Source organism: Zalophus californianus, chromosome 3 (genome assembly GCF_009762305.2).
Source record: "Zalophus californianus isolate mZalCal1 chromosome 3, mZalCal1.pri.v2, whole genome shotgun sequence".
Classification (NCBI taxonomy): Eukaryota; Metazoa; Chordata; class Mammalia; order Carnivora; family Otariidae; genus Zalophus; species Zalophus californianus.
The window spans coordinates 80,021,499-80,030,054 of record NC_045597.1 but is presented as its reverse complement, the minus strand read 5'-3'; positions in this window follow the sequence as shown (position 1 = coordinate 80,030,054).

Sequence of the window (8,556 nt, the reverse complement as noted above, 5' to 3'; positions counted from 1 at the left end):
TGCTTGTCCTAGGGAATTTACTTATTCAGTTGTGATCTGAACTTAAGGTTATCCCAGGGACGAAAGAAAACTAAGCTTCTGAAGGCACATCTAAAATATCTACTTCCTTATAGAACTTGAAGGTGTATGTATGTAGTAGGTGGTGGTCATGTAGACTTTTTTTTAATTGAGAAGTACTGTTCTATAAGGTCTTCAAATAGTTTTCTCTATTTTACTTATTTATTATTTATTTATTATTAAAGATTTATTTATTCACTTTTAGAGAGACAGAGAGAGAGTGTGTGAGTCGGGGGGGGGTTGGGAAGGGCCAAAGGGAGAGGGAGAGAATTTCAAGCAGACTCCCCGATGAGTGCGGAGCCCTGTGTGGGGCTGGATCCTACCACCAGAGACCATGACCTGAGCCGAAATTGAGTCAGAAGCCTAAGGACTAAGACACCCAGGCGTCTCTTTATTTTTACTTTTAATTGAACTATAGTTGATATACAATATTAATATTAGTTTCAGGTATATAACATAGTGACTTGACAATTATATACATTATGAAATGGCCGTAGCAATAAATGTAGTTACCGTCTGTCACCATGCAAAGTTATTACAATATCACTGACCGTAATACATTATGCTGTACTTTTCGTCCCTGTGACTGTTTGTTTTGTAACTGGAAGTTCCTCCGTGACATAAACCAGTCACAGAAGAGACAAATACTGTATGATTCTACTTATGTCAGGTACCTAGAGTAGTCTAAATCATAGAGACAGAAAGTACATTGGTGGTTGCCAGGGGCTGGGGGAAGAGAGAATGGAGAATTTGTGTTTAGTGGGAATAGAGTTTCGGTTTGAGAAGGTGAAAAAGTTGGGCAGACAGATGGTGGTGGTGGTTGCAGAACATTGTGAATGTACTTAATTCCACAGAACTGTACAATTAAAAAAGGTCAAATTATAAATTTTGTTATGTATATTTTACTACAATAAAAACATTAAAATGATATTGTGTAAAGATAAGCAGAATTAAGAAAACAGTGATTTCTTTACTACACCTGTCACATTGTACATTTTCTAGGTAGACAACTTAGATCTTAATCATATGATTTACTTTTTATTTGTAAAGATTGTTTGCTTCTCATTTAGTTTCAAGAAAGATTGCGTTTAGGATAATTTCAGGCGAAAATGTCCATGTATATGTACATATGCATGTATGCCAAACAGATTAAAGCTGAATTCTCATTTGACAGGTCTCATTTCCACGTGCTAGTAACATTTCTAGCAAAAAAGGTGTACAGTGGAGAGAGACTTGACTGCATTGTTGCTCTCTGAGCTAGGATCGCCTCACACAGGGGTGTTGGAGAGAAACCACCTGGCCCTCTTCCTTTCTACCAGGCACTCAGATATGCTTGCTTAGGGTGCCCCCTGGTAGTCAGGGCTGGAATTACTTTTCGGGGTCTGAATTGAATCTGCATAAATCTTTGTGCTTTGCAGATCTTAATGAAAGTTCAACAAATATTTGTTGAATATTTATGTCCTTCCTAAACGTGGCAGCCCACAGTAACACAGTTATCTTGTCTGTGATCATGTGAGAGCAGAATTTAATAGTGCTTTTCTTTAAGCACCCAAGTTTAAGATGCATTAAAAAAACCCTGTAATTTGACTTTTTTCTTTTAGTTTAAAATTACTAAATTCATTACCTACTTATACAACTTGGCGATGCATAGTATTTTACTTTGTGAAATATACATATCTTTTATAGTATTTTTATAAATTATTTCAACTATTATTTATTAAACTTCTGTTCATATGAGACCATAGGCTGGATGTTGAGGGAGATGAGGACTTTTTCCACCCAAAGATTTCATTGTCTCTGTGCCAGTCTCTGTCCCCTGAAGGAATTTACAATCTGTTCTGAATTACAAAGTATTAATTCACAAATAAACACTTGAAACATATTTACTTCATATGAAGGCAATAGTAGTGAATAAAAAAGCATAATAATTTAAAGAGCTTCTGGCACAATTGTAAATGTTCTGTACACATTTCTTAGGAGACGGAATCAGATACATACATGGTAGAGGCTAGTTAAGTGTCCTTTGGGCAATTAGGAGCAGGACTCATCTGTATGAGTCTCTGCTGAATTTCTTAACAACAAAGTTTAAGTCCTTGAATTTAGGGCACTTCTGTTTTTGAAAACTGCCCTGCCTTGATTAGTCAAAAGTTTACAGCCAGTGTCACTTGCTTAAATTCTCCCCCAGACCAGTATTTTCCCAAGGGCATTTAGGAGCCCACTGCTTGCAGAAACATTACTGTCAATCACCTTGGAGCCCTCTCTCCACTACTTCCCAAACACTATGAGGTTACTTGGGAAGTTACAATGTCTGTATTTACTATATAGCATTATTGTTGGTATTTTAATATTTCTTGAGGATTTCTTAAGACAGAGCCAAAATCTTAGCAATTCACAATATATGGGATGAGTGTCTTGAATGAACTCTCATCTTAAGTTTTTCAAACCAGTGTGAAGAGTCATAGTGTTGATCTTTTTCTGCCTTTGGCCTCCACATCCCCCACCTCTCTGCTCTGCAGACCCCAGCTCAGCTGGTCTGACTCAGTAACTTCTCGCTGCATGACTGAAGTTGGGGGTGTGGTGGGGGAGAGTCTAGAACTTCCTTTTCTGATAATGGTTTAGAAATCTATAGTTCCCTTCCCTGGTGAGTATTACCAGCATAGATTACACTGCAAAAAGAAAGGAGTTTCTGCTACTGAATTTAGCACTAGACCTGTCTTGGGCCGTGAAGTGTCAGTCCTCATGATTCCCCTTCAAACCAGATGGCCCAACTTAATGATTCAATAACCTCATGCTCCTGTTTCACTAGGAGATAGTTCTTCAGATTCCTAAGCATCTGTTTTCTCTTTTAATTCTTGCAAGAATATGAGAATCTATGAGATTTTTTAAAAATATTTTATTTATTTGAGAGAAAGAGAGCGCAAGTGGGGGATGGGCAGAGGGAAAGGGAGAAGCAGGTTCCCTGCTGAGCAAGGAGCCCAACACAGGGCTTGATCCCAGGACCCTGGGATCACAACCTGAGCTGAAGGCTTAACCAACTGAGTCACCCAGGCACCCCAGCATAACACACATTTTAAAGAATCTTTTTCTATTTCCTGCAGAGAGTTAAATCGAATAATTTGAAATTCCATCTCCTGTGGGAGTTTGCTTTTTAATCATAGTGACAATAAGGCAAATAAACTGGACTTGACTACTAATCTTATTACTGAAGCATACAGTTTCATGAATACTTTAAGAATTACATTATTCTTACACAAATGATTATATCCAACTAATAGAAGCATGTAGACTGTATTAACTGAATCCTCTTTGGTGAAGTTTGTGTGGTGTATGCAGAAATTTTAGATTAATCTGCTGGAAAGTTCATTTGCAGCTGTTCTTTCGTTTCTTCTGGTGCATATTTTCTAACTATCTATAATCACTTGCTTGGCTAGTCAGGATGCAGTAGGGCTGGGAAAATCATGCTGGAAAAAATGCCCAGAAAAGGCAAAAGGAATACCATGCAGTGGAGGAAGAGTGGGTCTTGTGGGAGCTGTGCACAAATGTGCATGGAGGAAGAACTAGAAAAAGCAGAAATAAACCCAAAGCTAGCACAAAGCAGGAAATGAAGATTAGAGGAAAGATAAGTGAAATAGAAAATAGAAAAACAATAGAGAAAATCAATGAAACTAAAAGTTGAGTGAAAAAAATGAATAAAATTACAAACCTTTGTCTCCTTGACTAAGAAAAAAAAGAGAAGACTAAAATTACTAAAATAAGAAATGAAAGTGGGGCATTACTACCAAATCAATGGAAATAAAAAGGATTTTGAGAGAGTACTATGAACAATGTATGCCAATAAATTGGATAACCTAGCTGAGATGGACAAATTCCTAGAAACACAAAACCTACTAAAACTAAATCATGAAGAAGGAAAATCTGAATAAACCTATACATTAAGGAAATTGAAACAGTAATCAAAAATCTAACAAAGAAAAGCCCTGGGCCCAATGGTTTCACTGGTGAATTTTACCAAACATTTAAAGAAGAACTAATACCAATCATTCTCAAACTTTCCCAAAAAATTGAAGAGGAGAAAACACTTCCTAACTCATTATATAAGGCCAACATTACTCTGATACCAAAGCCAGACAAAGACACTACAAGAAAAGAAACCCATAGACCAATCAATATCTCTTACGAACACTGATACAAAAATCCTCAACAAAATAGTAGCAAACAGAATTCAGCAGCATATTAAAAGGATTATACAGCATTGACCAAATGGGATTAATTCCAGGAATGCAAGGATGGTTCAACATATGCAAGTCAATCAGTGCAAAGCACCACATCAAAGAATGAAGGGAAAAAAACACAGGATCATCTCGATTGATGCAGAAAAATTGTTTGACAAATTCAACACCCTCTCATGATAAAAACATTCAACAATTAGGAATACAAACTACCTCAACATACTAAAAGTCACATATGAAAAACCCATACAAACATCATACTCAATGTTGAAAGACTGAAAGCATTTCCTCTAGGATCAGGAACAAGGCAAGGATACCCATTTTCACCACTTTTGCTCAATATAGTACTGAAAGTTCAGGCCAGAGCAATTAGGAAAGAAAAAGAAACAAAGGGCATTTAAATTGTAAAGGAAGAAGTAAGTTATCTCTGTTTGCAGATGGTATGGTCTTATGTGAGAAAAATCCTAAGAATTCCATACACTCACACATGCACACGAACTATTAGAACTAATAAATGAATTCAGCAAAATAGCAGAACACAAACTCAACACACAAAACACAGTTGTTTTCTATACACAAACAATGAACAAGCTGAGAAGAAAATTACAAAACCAATTTAATTTACAGTAGCATCAAAAGAATAAAATACTTAGGAATTAACCAAGGAGGTAAAAGTCTTGTACAATGAATGCTAGAAAACATTGCTGAAGGATATTAAAGAAGACATAAAAAATATGTGAACATATTCCATGTTTAGGGATTGGAAGGCTTAGTATTATTAAAATGTCCATGCTACCCAAAGCAATATGCCAGTTCATTGCAATCCCTATCAAAAACCCAATGATATTTTTCAAAAATAAAAAAACACATCCTAAAATTCATATGGAATCTCAAGGCTATCTGAAGAGCCAAAAAAAAAAAAAAAAAAAACCTTGAAAATGAACAAGACTGGACAAACGCTTCCTGATTTCAACACTTACTACAAAGCCACAGTAATCAAAACAGTGTGGTAGTGGCATAAAGACAGACTTATAGAGCAATGGAATAGAATACAGAGCTCAGAAATAAACCCTCACAGGGGTGCTTGGGTGGCTCAGATGGCTAAGCGTCTGTCTTCGGCTCAGGTCATGATCCCAAGGTCCTGGGATCAAGCCTGGCACTGGGCTCCCTGCTCAGCAGGAGGCCTGCTTCTCCCTTTCCCACTCCCCCTGCTTGTGTTCCCTCTCTCGCTGTGTCTCTCTCTGTCAAATAAATAAATAAAATCTTTAAAAAAAAAGAAAAAGAAATAAACCCTCACATATATGGTCAAATGATTTTCGATAAGGATACCACAACCATTCAATGGGGAAAGGCTAGTCCTCAACAAATGGTGCTGAGAAAACTGAAGATCCACATGCAAAAGAATGAAGTGATACCTTTTTGTATAAAAAAATTTACTCAAAATTCATGAAAGACCTGAATGTTAGAGTTAAAACAATAAAACTCTTAGGAGAAAACATAGGACAAAAAATACAAGACACTGGATCTGGCAATGATTTCCTGGATACGACACCAAAGGCAAAGGAACAGAAGAAAAATAGACAAATTGGACTTTATGAAAATTTAAAAATTTTATGCATCAAAAGACACTATCCACAGAGTAAAAAGACAATCTATAGAATGGGAGAAAATATTTGCAAATTATATAACTAATAAAGGGTTAATGTCTAGAATAAGTAGAGAAGACTAAAAATCAATAATTAAAAAACAACCTGATTCAAAAATAGGCAAAGGACTTGAACAGGCGTTTCTCTAATGAAGATATACAAATGATCAATAAGCACATGAAAAGATGTTCAACATCATTCATCATCAGGGAAATGCAAATCAAAACTACAATGAGATACCACCTCACACCCATGAGGATGACTACTAACATAAAAACAGGAAATAAAAGTGTTGACAAGCATGTGGAGAAATTGGAACCCTTGGGCACTATTGGTGGGAATGTGAAAGGGTATAGCCATTGTGGAAAAAAATTAAAAATGAATTACCATATGATCCGGCAATTCCATTTCTGGGCACATACTCAAAAGAATCGAAAGCAGGGTCTCAAAGAGATATTTGTACTCCCATGTTCATATCAGCATTAGTCGCAATAGCTGACACATGGAAGCAACCCAAAGTCCATTAACAGAAGAATGGTTAAGCAAACTGTCGTATACTGTATGTACAATGAACTATGATTCAACCTTAAAAAGGAAGGAAATTCTGCAACATGCTACAACATGGGTGAACTTTGAGGGAATAATGCTAAGGGAAATCAGCCAGTCACAGAAGGGCAAATACTGTATGATCCCACTTATATGAGGTACCTAGAACAGTCAAACTCATAGAGACAGAAAGTGGAAGCGGGTGGCCAGGGATTGGGAAGGGAGAATGGGGAGTTAGTGTTTAATGGGGACAGAGTTTCAATTTTGCAAGATGAGAAGAATTCTGTGGGTTGCCTTCTCTCATTGCCCTCTCTGCAAGCTGGACTTTGTACTGACCCTTCCCAGCGCGGTGGTGATGATTGCACAACAGTGTGAATGTTCTTAATGACCCTGAACTGTATACTTGGAAATGGTATTGCAACAGTACATTTTATGTGATGTGTATTTTACCACAATTTTTAAAAAGTGAAAAACACGCCCACACTTTCTATATGACCCTAAAAACTGTGAATGGAGCGGTCCTGGGGGGCTGTGACAACAGGGAGGTTGGACAGCAATTGAGTTTCATCTTGTCAGGTTGAAGGGAGTTAGCATGATTTCTAAAGCAAGTGGAAAAAAGGCTGATAAACTGTAGACATGCAACTGTGTAAGAGGTCTTGCCTGTTGGGTTCATCAGGTAGCTTTTGTGCTTGATGCACTTCAAAAATAAAGATGCTTGTGGTTGAGAATGGGCTTATTTCTGAAAATAAAAATATAACCATTTACACCTCCTTGTTGCTTGATCTTCCTTGAGCCTCACAACAAAAGTGTGAGGAAAGAAGAGTAGAGATCATTTCCCATTTTACAGAGGAAGAAATGGAGTTGTGGAGGTGAAATGTTTGCAAACATTTTCCACTGCTGGTAAGTAGCTTACGAGCCCAAGTCTTTGGACCATAGGTCTAGTACTTTTGTTTAACACTTGTGAGACTTCTGAGGTTGACTAGGAATGAACTTAGTCATTTATAAATTAGGAAGAGTCTTGGTAACATCTAGAACTATTAGCACTATTAAGTTGCCAGGTTGTGGTTCTGGAATGATTTTTGCATGTTTTGAAAATTAGGGAAACCATGACAGAGAAAGGATAAATCACTTTTTAAGAGGACAAAATACTTCAGTGGAAAATGGATTATATGTTTCAGATCAAAGTTTTAAAGACAGAAGAAACAGGACAGCAATCTGTACAATGAAGGTGAAAACCTTGGAATTTGTCTCAGAAGAGATTTGTTTTTATGGAGTTATTTTCTGTTTTGTTTCCTCTGCCCTTCCTGGTTATAGCATAAGGGGTATTTCACACAGCTTGCTCAGGCATGTGCTGCATTTGGTGTGTGTACCAAGATAGCCTCATTACACGTGAACTTGGATGGTTTCTGGCAAATGGGCTGCCCTAGTCAAGCCTCCCTCAGTACTGAGTTTAACATGAAGGGCTTTCAAGGTTGTAATTGGAATGTGGTCTGTCCCCTCCAAACTACTGGTAACCACTTCGGGTGTCATCAAAAGGCATTTTGAGCCAGCCAGTCACCTCTCCCCTGGCCACCTGGAAAATGGGATTCCCACCAGCTGAGGCTGCAGCTTTATAGCTGAGACCCTTTTGGAAAAGCCCAAGGGCCATTCACCTTCACCTGCACACGGGGCTACACTTCCTCCCGGCTAGCACTTCCCCTTGCCCCACTGACCACACCTGTAACAAGCCCCTTCCTGAGTGTTTTGTGACCCACTGTACACATGGTCTCCCTAGCTACTTGCCTCTATGAAACCCGCTCTCCTGGGGCATAGCTTACAGCTGAGTCAAGAGTGGGCAGCCACTCCTCTTCCCACGCTTGTGGGTCCCCAGAGCCCACATCAGTATTCCTGCCTGGTCATTTGTCTGAAATCTTTCACTTTATCCCAATTTCTGATGTCCTCTGAGGTGGCTCAGATTTCCTTCAGTCTAGGATGATCATCAAAGCACAAAGAAAGATGGCTTTTAGAAGGTATAAGTGTAAGTTCCTCTTTTTTCTTCTTAAAAGATTTCACAGATAATGAATCAAGGCAAATAGCAG